The sequence below is a fragment of the Macaca nemestrina genome, chromosome 2, assembly GCF_043159975.1.
Source record: "Macaca nemestrina isolate mMacNem1 chromosome 2, mMacNem.hap1, whole genome shotgun sequence".
NCBI lineage: Eukaryota > Metazoa > Chordata > Mammalia > Primates > Cercopithecidae > Macaca > Macaca nemestrina.
Window position 1 is genome coordinate 131,591,047 of NC_092126.1, and position 13,852 is coordinate 131,604,898.

The window sequence follows — 13,852 nt, forward strand, 5'->3', positions numbered from 1 at the left end:
TAAAAGAGGCTAAGGCTGCTTGAAGGATTTAAACATTTTTTCTCTCCTAGATTTCTTTCTTCCCGGGTCATTTTACAGGCAGGCTCTCGGATGCCGCTTGCCAGAGTCAAAACCTGCCTGTGTTGTTGCTGAGGGCATTTATTTTGAAGTAGGCTATTTCTAGGAATGCATGTAGGAGTCTTCAAGAAAAATTCATTTCTGTTTTTTTTTTTTTTTTACTTATTTTTTATTATTCTTTGGTTTCTAGGGTACATGTGCACAACGTGCAGGTTTGTTACATATGTATACATGTTTAAAAAAATAAAGAAAAATTCATTTCTGTTTTCTGACCTAGAATCCTCTGCCCATTATCCGAGTCAACATTTTCCACTCAGACAAAAAGGCTAGGAAAATCACAGTCCTCGATTTTAGGATTCTACTGTTTGAAGACCCAAGTCTGGTACCAGGTTTCACAAACATATTTTGTCCTTAGACTTGGATGGGAATCCTTTCTGTTACTTCATTCATTCGTTTGTTCCTTCATTCTTCTTTCCTAATTCAGCTTCTCTCCTAGTTCAGACTCTTAAAGGATTAGGTACTTCTCCTTTGCAGGACTCACTGCAATTATAGTGTTACCTTTATCTTTAATTCTTCAATTAATATCTTGGTCTTATCTCTGGCACATTAAACTCTGTGATGGTAGTGGCTTTTGTTCTTTTATGGTTTGTCACTGAAACCCTAGTGTCTTACAAAATGATGATTACATATCTGTTGAGTGAAAACGTGGCGAGTAGCTCATGTTGCCCATTTTTATGGCTCTTTGTTTTGCTCAGAAAAATATCTGAACTTTCTGCAGTGACTCAAGAGGCCCTGGATAATCCTGCCTCCAGTCACCGCCCTGACTTCACCTCCTGCTGCTTTCGCTCTTGGCTGTTTCACTCCAGCCTGGGCCTGGGTTCTCTCATGGTTTAAGGAAACAGATATATTCTCTTCATTCAAGACACTGAAAACAATTTCTTTGTTTTACATTGATATATTGACATTGATAGTCAAATAGAAGATGAAAGTAGAGAGAGAGAAAGTGTGCTACTAAAGAATGAACATGGAATTTTATGGTTGGACCAGAGTTCAAATTATGGTCCAGCCACTTGGTAGGTGTTAGACCTTGGGCAAGTTTTAAAATTTTTCTGGGTCTCTTCTCCCAGTCTTTAAGATGGGAATGATAATACTATTGCTGCAGAAATGTTGTGAGGATTAGACATAACGTGGCAAAATAACTGGTATATAGAAGTTACTTGATAGTAATTTTTATCACATATTCATCATAATTGTATGAATTGGGTATTGCTGTGTGGAAAGATACCCACAGGAACTCAGGACATAAAATAGTAGCATTTTCTTCTTCTGCAGGCCTCTGTGGGTTGACTGGGGGCACCTCAGCTTATCTCAGCTGGCTCACTTATACAACTAGGAGTGTGCTGATCTTGGTTGGGAGTTTCTGCTCTGAGTCGTGGGACCAGTTGGCTGAGGTCTGCTCCTTGTGTCTCATTCTCTGGCCTAGGTAGAAGGGCATTAGCTATCCAAATGGAGCTCTTCTCATGGCAATGGCAGAGGAGCAATAAGGCAAAAATAATACAAGAGACCTCTTAAGACCTAGGCTTGGAACTGGCACAATGTAACTATCCCTATAATCCATTGGCTAAATAAAGTCATATGTGCGAGACCAATGTTCAGAGGTGGTGCATTACATTTTCTTTTGTTAGATAAACTACAAAGGTATCTGGCAAAAGATAAGCATACAGAAAAGCTGAAGAACTGGGACCAATAATTTAATCCACCATAGTTAGTATTGTAGAAAATTAGATGCATAGTCAGGAAATCTGGGTTCTTCTGCCTTTACCACAAATTGTGCAGCCTTGGGAAACTCTTTCTCCAAGTCTTGGTTTCAACATCTGTAGAATGATGAGATTCTGCTACTAGATATATGGTCAATGGACTTGGTCTTGAGACTTGAGTCCTAGTATGGAGTGACAGTGACTGGGAATAGTCACCTTGCATTCTTTAAGGACAAATACAGTACTTGGCTTGAGTATGTCTAGTGTGGGCACTAGGGAAGGGAGTGGTGGCACAGATGATGTGTATGTATTATTCTGCAACTAGATGATCTCTTAAGTCCTTTTCCACTCTTTAATCATTCATTTCTTTATATTTCAAGTTTTATTCCATTTTGAAAATTAACAAAGGGAACATTCTTAGGCTGAGGACACTTTGTACCTTAGAAAATACTTTATTCATAAGTGACTATAGCTGTAAATAATCTGAAGTAGCATTCTAATGATATTGTCATAAATTAATTACTAAAGTTTTGGGAATTAGCTTAGTGACATGTTTTAATTAATTTGACCCCTGGCAGTATCTTTCCCCTAATAGGTTTACAGCTCCTTTTAGATTTACAGTAATTCCTTCATTTTTCTCTTATCTCCATTATTTATGTAAGCCATATTCCCATTGAGGATACTTACTTTTGCAACCACAGTGTTGGATGGAATATAGTGATTCTGGCAGTGGTTTTCAGGATTTGGAACAAATCCATATTTTTATTTAGTTTCTGTACTACATGAAAATATGGAACACAGGTCTAGATAATTTTTTTGTATTGCTCCCTACATTGATAAGGTTATATTTAGGTGACTCTGATTGTAGGAGTGCAAAATAATTTATCCTTAAAACAAAGACATAGTTAACCAGACTTCTAAATGTATTATTATTTCATTAATTCCAGAAAATACTTAATGTCAACTTTATTAAAATTTTTTCTATGATTAATACACTCTCTCACAATTGTGCTACTAAGTTTGCAATGATACATTTTCAACTTTTTAACAATTGTGCTACTAAGTTTGCAATGATACATTTTCAACTTTTTAAGCAAATGGTTGGCTATAAGAATCTTAGAAATAAATCAGCAAAATTGTCCAGTTAGGGTCCCATTGTCTTATTGTTAAGATCAATGTTGAGTAAGTTGATTCTTTGATGATAAATATTGATTGGGGGTTTACTGAGTTCAAGCATCATGATAAGGGTCGTTTATGGATTATCTCATTTAATTCACATAACACTCTATATGGTAGGTAAGCCAACTGAATTTATAAGTAGACAGATATTTGGAGAGGTTAAGTAATTTGTTTGGCTAGACAGTCAGCTAGTGATAGAGTTAGGACTTGAACACAGCCTCCAGTCATTGCCAGAGACCTGGCTCTAGATCCTGAACGGTACTGTACATGCTGCTGTACTGTGTCTAAAATAAGGTTAAACCTGATGATATTGGTTTATCCCTGGCAAGTATTATAGTATCACATAAGGCATATTGATTTTTTAAAAAAACAAGTATATACCTCTTGCATCAGAAGTTGTTACAAATATGCAAGCACTGTGTTTCATATTTGAATAAAGCTTTTGCTTCATTCATTATCTTAGTGTGATATCTATGAAAAACTGTTTTAATATTGAAAGTAGTTGAGATTTATCTGCTCAATTGTTCTCATCCCCATGAGGGTAGGCAAGTTACGGGTGCTACACACATCTTTATAAAGCATCTACAGTGAGAGCAGTTTTTCTCTCCTTGAGATAAGTCTAGGATCTTATATGGGGGCACTAGCACATCTTTCAGCTTAGGAAACTTTTATGCAGATTCGAAATATCCTTCCTCTGATGTTGACATAGATCCACATACCTGGCCCAAGATATGAAATAATTCTGGAACAACCTTCCAGTTGAAATAAAGTTCACATAAAATATGAGAGAAATGCATAAATTCAAGAAGGGGCTCACCACAAAGGGATGGCATAGCAGCCAACTGAATTTTCACAGAAGGCCCCAAGGGAAAGTTTATTTTATATGGGTAGCAGCCACTTTTAATGAAGATGGGAAGCCCTCATCTCTGAAATGAACCAGAATTAATGGGATCTGTTCTTTCTTCTGGAAACACCACATAATTTCGCTGGATCCAGCTGTCAGGGAGAAATACCCTTCTCTGTTAACAGTTGAGTGGATTGGTTACACTATTTGGCTATAACGAATAGAGACTCAAGTTATTTTAAGTAATGAAGGGTGGGGATATATTGGCAATATTTACATCTATGGAACCCAGGAGCACAATAACCTGACCTGAAGAAGACACCTGCCAATATAATCACCCAATAGACACAACAACTTTTGCCATTAAAAGTAATGGCAAAAATCAATTACTTTTGCACCAACCTAATAGGTATGATAGCTGTAGAGACTTCAGAAATGTCAGAAGCTTCTGACTCCATCACTCTACTGCAAGAGAGGGAGACTCGATCACTGCAAGGGCCTTCCAGGTTATGCAAATGGATGAAGTTGGCCACATGCTTGTGAGGGATGATGCTTAGAGCTGCAGTAACCATCTTCTAACCAAGAGGAGGAACCCAAGCTCAATTGTGGAGAAATCAACCCAGAGCCCAGACATCATAGAATCATGCAGGTAACAAACCCCAGAACTGCCTGTTTCCTTTCTTCCTGCTTTATGAAATGTAAGTACTGTTAATTGAGTACTCTGTTTCTGACAAGTGGAAACATTCTGATACTCCCTCTGCAAATCATTAATATTAAATAATATAATATCTATGATTATAAGAATGTATTAGGCAAAATAGGTGTATGTGGGGTTCATGAATGTTGAAGATGGGCTTATGGCAGGGCTATCATGCATAGTTGGGGGGATATTTTCAAATTAGAAAAAAATTTGTGGGTACATAGTAGGTAAATATATTCATGGGGTACATGAGATATTTTTATATGGGCATACAATGCATAATAATCACATCAGGATAAATGAGGCATCTATCACCACAAACATTTATTCTTTCTTTGTATTATAAATATACGATTATACCCTTTTAGTTATTTTCAAATGTATAATATATTATTGTCAACTGTTGTTATTCTGTTGTATTATCAAATACTATATCTTATTCGTTCTCTCTTTTCATAGTTTTGTACTCATCAACTATCCCTAATTTCCCCTTCTCCCCCCACTAGCCTTCCCAACCTCTGGTAATCATCATTCTACTATCTCCATTAAATCAATTGTTTTAATTTTTTTAGCTCCCACAAATAAGTGAGAGTATGTGAAGTTTGTCTTTCTTTGCCTGGTTTATTTCACTTAGCATAATAACCTCCCATCCCATTGATGTTGTTGCAAATGACGAAGTCTCATTCTTTTTAATGGCTGAATAGTACTCTATTGTGCATATGTACCACATTTTAAAAAATTTATTCATCTCCTGATGTACACTGAGGTTTCTCTCAAATCTTGGCTATTGTGAATAATGGTGCAATTAACACGGATGTGCAGATATCTCTTTTTAATATACCGATTTCTTTTCTTTTGGGCATATACCTAGCAGTGGGATTGCTGAATCACATAGAAGTTCTATTTTTAGTTTTTTGTGGAACCCCCGAACTGTTCTCCATAGTGATTGTACTAAGTTACATTACAGCTGGGCACATTTTTTACTGCACATTTCTAGGGGGACACCAATCATAGCCTACAATGTATAACTATATGCAGTGACCCTGGCTTAATTACTCATTTTCTCTAAGACCACTGAAGTTCTTAGAAATTTCCTTTTTTTACAACTCATAGGCTATCAAAAAGAAATGAACTCTAAATCTTTGCCTATGGTGTCTAGAGTGTCTATTGAAGAAAGGCTTTTCTCCTTGGGGAGCAGCTCTTGCTCAGCCACCAGGTGTCTGTGTGACAGGCAGAATGATTTCAGTGCCTCTCATTATATGAGGATTGTGGGCTGCAGATGAGGAATTATGGTAGCTGTCTATCAATCAAGTATATGGGTTTTTTTAATCCCTAAAGAAAAGAGAGCGATTATTTGTTTGTTTTCCAACACTGAAGAGGAGAAGAAATGTGATTTGTGTTGCTGGGCACACATGAATTCTGCATCTCAGTAATGGAACCTGGACAGAATTGTACTATTATCAGGCCTGGGGAAATGGTAGCCCTCATAGGTTACTTGGAGTTGGAGGGACTATTTCCCAGTTGAGGCTGGCAGTGGAGCATAAGCAAAGGAAGTGTACAGATGTTAATTTCTACGACTAGAGAGAGGAAAGTTTCCTTCTGTCCCTCTCACTTGGCTGGCAGCACAGAAATTGACTGCCATCATAACAGAAACTCTGTCCTTTTTAGGAGGGGTGGGGAAGGAGCAGGAAGAGAGCATTTTCTGCATATTTTTTTTTTCCGCCCTCAGATGACTTTCATCCCTCTCTGAATAAATTCCCAAAGATGGTGTTCATGATAGTGTGTTTATCCTGCTTTGTAGAGAAAGGGGAACAGGAATACTTAGATACTACCATAAATGACTGTTCTGTGGGAATGGTTTGGATAAGACTGTAGACTCTGCAGCTAGATGTCCTGGTTCAAATCTCCAATTGCCAGTTGTGTGACTTCGGGCAGGTTACATAACCTCTCTGGGCCTTAGTTTTCTTGCCTGTAAAAATGGTGTATCTTAGTTTTAATTCCCTCAGAAACAGACTCCGAAACAAGAATTCAACTATACATAGTTCCTTTGGAAGGTGATGCCAGGAAACATAGATTGGGAAGTGAGGAATTGCAGTAGGGAAGAAGGAAAAACCAATGAAGGATGTATTAGCAAACCAGTTACCACTGAGAGGACGTGGGTACTCAAGAGAGTATAGAAGGGCCCCTGAGTGATGTATCACCCTCAGAATCTTTGAAGGTTGCATATGGGCCATTTATGCTATGGCATGTGCCACTTGTCCTGTGTTTGCATCCAATGTGCTTCTAAGGTGAGGAAATAAAATTCCTCAGTGTGTAGAAGTGAATGCTGAGGGGATTTGGGCTAGGTACCACCATCGTCTGCTATGGCATGTAATGATACTTCACTGAATTATTGGGAAGATTAATGAGTTTGCTTATAGGAATGTGTAGAAAAGTGCCTGACATATAGTAAGCTCTATGTCTGTGCTGGATGCCATTCCTAGTGTCCTCAGCAGAGCCCTGTGGGTAAGAGCCTGGATCCCAGACAGGGCTGGATTCAAGTTCTGGCTCTGCCACTTACCATTTAAGGGGCCAGATTTTCAGCTTCTAAAGCAGGGATCAGCCATTGACCAACTTTTCCTGTAAAAGTCCAGGGAATAATTATTTGTCATCTTAGCCAGCCCTGCAGTCGCTGTTGTGACTGCTCAACTTGTCTTTTTAGTGTGAAAGCAACCAAAGACAATATGTAAATGAATAGTCATGGCTGTGTTCCAGTAAAACTTGATTTGCTAAAACAGGTGGTGGGCTGGATTTGACCCACCAGCCATTGTTTGGCCCGTAAGCCGAAGTATCTTTTCCTACAGCTGCATAGTGTGAGAAAAAACAGTTTACTTCTCAGCATAGATATTAAAAGTATAGTCTATGTCAACCTGCCTGGTACTGTATCTCAGCTTGAAGACTTTCTACTTTGCCAACTATATGCACACATTTATTATTGTTAACCATCAGTTTTCTCATCTGTAATACAGGAATGATAAATACACCTGGCTCATAGGGTTGTTAGGGGAGATGGATTACATGGGCTAATCCATATGCTAGGCTTAGCGTATGTGGATTGCAGAAGTGAATAAATGTTTCTATTATATTCATTTCAGTTTCTACTATTACTGTGCTTTCTTACTGGCAGAATTCACTGCAATTCTGTTGGAGAAAAGACAACAGAATAATAGTCTTACTAAGAATCAGATCTGACACAGATATTTACTAGTTAAAATTGAATAACCTATTAGAACTACATGGATTCAGAGCAGTGGTTATTAACCAGGGGTAATTTTGCCACCTAGGGGATATTTGACAATATCTGGAGATTCTTTGGGTTGTCGTACTAGGGAAGAGTGGGCTACTGGCATGTCATGGGTAGAGGCCCGTAAAATCTAAAAATCCTATAATATAGGACAGTTCTGTACAATAAAGGCTTACCTGGCTCAAAATGACATTAGTTTTGAGGTTAAGAAACCTCATTTAGATTGTATATGTCACTTCTGAACTTTTACCCTCTAATATATGGCACTGTTTATATCATAGTATTTCACATGATTTGTAAATCATCATCATGATTTCTCTGACTCACAGGCTTTGAAAAGATGTATGGAAATATTTTGTCAAGATAAGTCAATTTAGGTGTGAAGTGTTATTTTTTTTTAATGACGCTGTCGTTTTAAAAATACACCAGGTAGCTAGTTGACAAAACTACATAATTTTCTTCTAAAATAATTTTGAATGTTGGAGAGTCCTTTTAAGAATACAAATGATACTCTTTGCATTCTATAATTTCTATGAATATAGGAAAATTTGAGAAGATAGAGGACAGACTCCAGAATTCCTCATCTTTGTTGTAATTTAAGGAAGTCTTTTTTCCGTAAATTACTGAGGTGTCTGTCAATGAAAAGTGTGCAAAGCTATTATTTACACCTGTTTAACTCCCAACATTATAACTTCATGATTTTTGAAATGGAATATCCCCATTCAAAATGCTTTCTGTACTGAATTTCACCACACTGGAGTAATTGTTAATAGCTCTTTGCTGTCAAGAAACCACCATGACCTCTTCTTTCTCTTATTTTCTAAGTATTGAGATCTTCTCTCAACTTGACAGATGAATTTGCTAGAGAATTTTTATTAAACAATGGCTCTCAATAGGCCATCTCCATCAAACTATCCCTTCTCAGTGGCACTCTTTTTTTTTGTTTTAATACTCAAATTTCACCTAAATATCCCCAGGTTCCTGTAACTACTCTGAGTCCTCCAATGTCCTCACAATGTTTTTAAATCCTCCTCTAGCCCAGGTGGAACTTTAGATCATTAAACAAGGAAATCCTCTGAGAAGATACACCTCATAAACTAGGACACAGAACTCTGGGAACTCTTGATCAGCGCACAACTTACACTCTTACTTGGCATTTCTGAAAGTTTTATACTGTAGCTAGGTTTGTCTCCTGGCTTTACATCCTATTTGAACATCTTCATTCACTTTATTTGTTTATTTATTTGTTCATTTCTTCACTCACCAAACAAATATTTACTGTTTCCCTTATGTACCTGGCACGATATTGAACAAGACAACATCCTCTATCTGACTCACTTATGAATATTGCGTCTAGTGTTAAAGGATAATTTTCAAAAAGGTAAAATCATGACTCCCACAAATACAACATGAACACATGTCAAAGATTTATGTGACTTACTAATTAATAAGGAGAACAGGAAGAGTTTATAATTGGTTCAAATGAGAACTGGATTTACAAAAATTTATAATCTCTACTGGACAATATTTGTTTTCATCACCACAAGCGGGAATAATTTGCCTTACATTGGACAGGAAATATTTACTTCACTGGCACCATCAGCAATTTAACTTTTTTCTCTTGAAAGACCATCAAAAGTGTGTGTGTACCCCATGAAATCATATTATCCCTGGAGTATCTGTTAAACTTCATCCAGCATTCTATAGCAGTCTTTTCTGGTCCGTTTCAAAGTCTTCATGACTTTTCTTAACACTAGCACGGACAATTTTCAAATACGAACATTTCAGATATGATGAGTGCAATGGCAGAAATAAAGTAGTGTGTTGGGAAACAGAGTAGCTGGTGGGGGTGGGGACTTCTTTACATGGAGGAGCCAAGGAGAACTCCCCTGATGACTGTTTCAAGTTTTACTCCCCATAGGTTGCCTATTTATATCTTAACAGATGTGATAAAGACCTTAATCTACACGTGACAAGTGTTGGCATTTAAGATATGAGCATAAGCTACCTGTAGAGTCTGCTGGTACTTTTTCTAGTAGGAATGGAAACAAAATCAGATCTACCTACTAGATAGTCTATCTCTTTATATTTCTCCTCCAAAACCTTGGCATCTGTATTTTAATGTATCTATTTACTTTTATGCAGGCTATGGAATCTGCCTCTGCTCTTCATTTTGTAACATTGCATTTCACAGTAATTTATGTGATGTAGAGACAACCAAATGGCAAATCAAGCTTCCAGCAAAGCAGGGCCACAAAAAATGAGAAATCAGTTTCTTGGAAAATAATTTTATATTTTATTTTACTATTATTTTTTAGAGATAGGCTCTCACTCTGTCACCTGGGCTTAAGTGCAGTGATGCAATCATAGCTCACTGCAGCCTTGAACTCCTGGGCTCAAGCCATCCTCCTGCCTCAGCCTCCCAAGTAGCTTGGACTATAAGCATGCACCATCTCACTTGGCTAATTGATAAATTTTTTTTGTAGAGATGAGGTCTTACTGTGTTGCCCAGGCTGATCTTGAACTTCCAGCCTCAAGTGATCCTCCTACCTCGGCTTCCCAAAGCACTGGGATTACAAGCATGAGCCACTATGACTGACGTAGTTTTACATTTTAAAAAGTATCAAAATAGCCATCAGAGAAATCACAAGTTTTCTGGCCTCCCCTTCACAGATATGAAGTTTTGATATGGTTTTGATTTTTATTTGCACTAGCAATTGGCAAACTCTGTTGCTATAGTTTGGACGCTTGTCCAGTCCAAATTTCATATTGAAATGTAATCCCCAGTTTTGGGAGATGAGGCCTAGTGGGAGGGGCATGGGTCATGGAGATGGACCTCTCATGAGAAGATGAATGTCTTCCCTTTGGGAGCCAGAGGTCAGGGGAGTAGGGAGGGTAGTGAGTGAGTTCCCACTCTATTAGTTCCCACCATAACTGGCTGTTAAAAAGAGCCTGGCACCTCCCCTCCTCTCTCCCCATGTGATCTCTTCACTCCAGCTCCCCTTCATCTTCTGTTGTGAGTGGAAGCAGTCTGAGGCCCTTATTAGATGTCCAGTCTTCTAGCCAACAGAACTATGAGCCAAATAAACCTTTTTCTTTATAAATTACGCAGCCTTAGGTATTTCTTTATAGCAATACAAAATAGACTAAGACATGTGGCCTATGGACCAAATCTGATGTTCTGCTTTTGTGAATAAAGTTTTATTGAGACACAGGTACACTCATTCATTACATATTGTCCATGGCTGCTTTCACACTACAACAGCAGAGATGAATAGTCATAGCACATACTGTACGGCCTGCAAGGCCTAAACTGTTTACTATCTGGCGATTTACAGGCAAAACTTGGACAACCTCTGAGTCTAATTGATTGGGGTTAATCTTATTAATTCATTTGTTTATTAATCTATTTAACAAACAGTTAATAAGTAGCTACCGTTTGCCAGACACTATTTTAAGATCTAAGGTTATAGCACTAGTTATACTATTAGACAAGTTTATGATCCTCAATTTCTTAATCTAGTACTAAGTATGTTTTTCTTTTATTTATTTGCGGTAGACTATGCTCTGAAGTTTTTATAATAAGATATGTACCTCTACGCCTTGGTTTAGGGTCTTCCACCAGCAGATCTTCAGGCAATTGTTTTGGTGGAAGCATTTTATTTGGATGGTAAGAAACATGACCAGGAGTGGGGAAGTATGAAAGGAAAGGGAAGGCAGTCAAAAAAGAGTTAATTACCAAGCCACCTGCCATAGTGAGCAAAAGAAACTTAATTCCCTGAAGAAACTCTGGGAAATCTGCAAAGCGCACAACTCAGAACCATCTCACCTAAGGGCTGAGGAGCAAAGGTATTTATAGTCCAACTCTTAAGTGTCATTGGTAGATACTCATGTGTGTGTATGTGTGTGGGGGCCAAGAGGTGGTGTGGTTTAATTCCCTGCTTGCCTTGTATGGTGAGTGCCTCCATATCAATAAACTCCATTACCCAGCACTATATTTTGCTCCCTTCCCCTACCCCAACGGTACAGAACTCTCAGAGTTCACTGCCACACCTGTTTTCCCAGTTTCAGTAGCTACCTGTTAATCAGATCTTGAAACACAGTTATTGAATAATTCTTTACTTCTTGAAGCAGAGTAAGTGCTTCCCTAGTCAAGCCATGTTGGAATGTGGAGACAGATCTTGAGGAAGGCAAGTATCATCTCCCAAGGCCACCTCCTAGGTGAAGCTTCTGCTTGGTCTCCCAGCAAGGAAAGGATGCTATACTCTAAAAATAAGATGTAGATAACTTCTGAAGTCTCAGAGGGTTAAGGAGAACCTGAGAGTTCGAGTCTGGAGTGCATTTACCCAGATGTCCCTCTCCCTGGACATATCTCAGGGTTTCCCATCTTCTTTATCTATGCTCTGCCTTAGAATGTTGGCTGGGGCTGTTACTTCAACACTCTAGACAGTTCTTTTCTCACATCAGGTCCTAGCCCTGATTTTCAGCCTGATCTTTTCTCTGCCTGCAGAAGATGAGAGTTTCTTTAAATGATGCCAGAGAGGCCTCTGGCTTTCCACACTGTGCCCTGAGTTGGTGTTCAGCTCACGGGAGCCTGTCATTTTCTTATTTCAGCTCATTGATGGTATTTGGTCCAACTATCTAATTCCACAGTCTTTCCAATGACCATTGCCACCCTATCTCTCAACTGCTAGAGAAACTGCATAAGCTAGTGCATCCTCTTCCAGCTGTGCCCCATCCCAATTCAATCTTATGTAAGAGTCTCAGCAGTTATGATTTCATAGCACGCCATTCCACTCATGACTAGCAATGGTGATTTTGTTGCCATTTTGCTAGTTTCTAGCTGCAAAGACCAATTCTAAAGATCTGTTTCCTAGGACTACTTTGAGTTCCAACCTGAGTTCCCAGATTTTAGTACTGAAAGTGCCACATCCTGAAAAGGTGCAAGTTCTAGGCAAATTTGAAATGCTTTTCCTAGGACTGTGATGGTTTTAAAATTGTGAGTCCCATGTCCCAGGAACACCCTCCATCCTGAGCAAACAAGATGGGTGGTCACCCAAGTTCCAACTGTCTAATTACTCCAGAATTAGATCCTGAGGTAGATCCAGGTTTATTTTGGAGATGCAAAACACTTTAATATAATACAGTGAAGATAAGACAGCCAATCAATCAAAGAAACAATATTAAGCCAGCTATCATAGTGAGCAATCAGAGCTTAATCCCATGGGGGAACTCTGGGAAATAGGGCAAAACACATGTTTCAGAAATTTCCCAATAGAGAAGAAAGTGTGTGGGAGATTTACATGCCAATTTCTGAGACTCATTGGTGAAGGGCTACTCCTAGCGGGTTTTAAATTCCAGGCACTTTCAGCATGCTGGCCACGAATAGGATGGTTTAATTGTAGTTCCAAGAGAAAAAGCAAATTCTGGCTTAAGTATGCAGACATTGGCAGCAGGAATTTGGTTGGAGACACTGAGGGGTCTGGATGAGATAAGTAGGAAAAATGAGCATTTGTTACTGCTCACCCGTTGCAATACTGAGATCCACTTGTGACCCATGTTAAGTTGACATCATCGTGTTAAGGGAGTGGCTGACTGGTCACGACTTATTATAGGAGTTTTTATGGAAAAAGCTACAATTCTGCCCATCATCCCTTCTCTGACACATATTTTAAGTTCCTCTGCCCTTGGCCAGCAATTCTGTTTCCCCACTGAGGGCAGAGCATCCTCTTCTGAACTGGAATCAACGTGTATTTCACCCTCTTGAATTGGGAGCCAGGAATAGAAATTTGTAGTTTGTAGATTTGGCAGTGTGATAATTCAAATGGTGTCTAATGGTCCATAGTTAGAGATATTTCAGTTATCTATGTTATGGGGCCGAATCTCATCACTTGAAACAGAACTTCTGTATTCACCCAAGACCAGCTCCCTCTCATCAGCACTGAAAAGAGGTGATCCTGTGTATTTTCTTCATGCCTCTGTTGCACATCTCATTAATCATTTTACTAAATTAATGAGAAAATATCAATTCC

At 38.6% G+C, this 13,852-nt stretch overlaps 1 protein-coding gene across 3 annotated transcripts in view; it reads left to right on the forward strand.

Annotated features, from left to right (window-relative positions):
- The window catches only part of TAFA1 (TAFA chemokine like family member 1), a 557,764-nt gene that overhangs the window by 54,899 nt on the left and 489,013 nt on the right, over positions 1–13,852 (forward strand). The gene's annotated exons all lie outside the window — the stretch shown is intronic.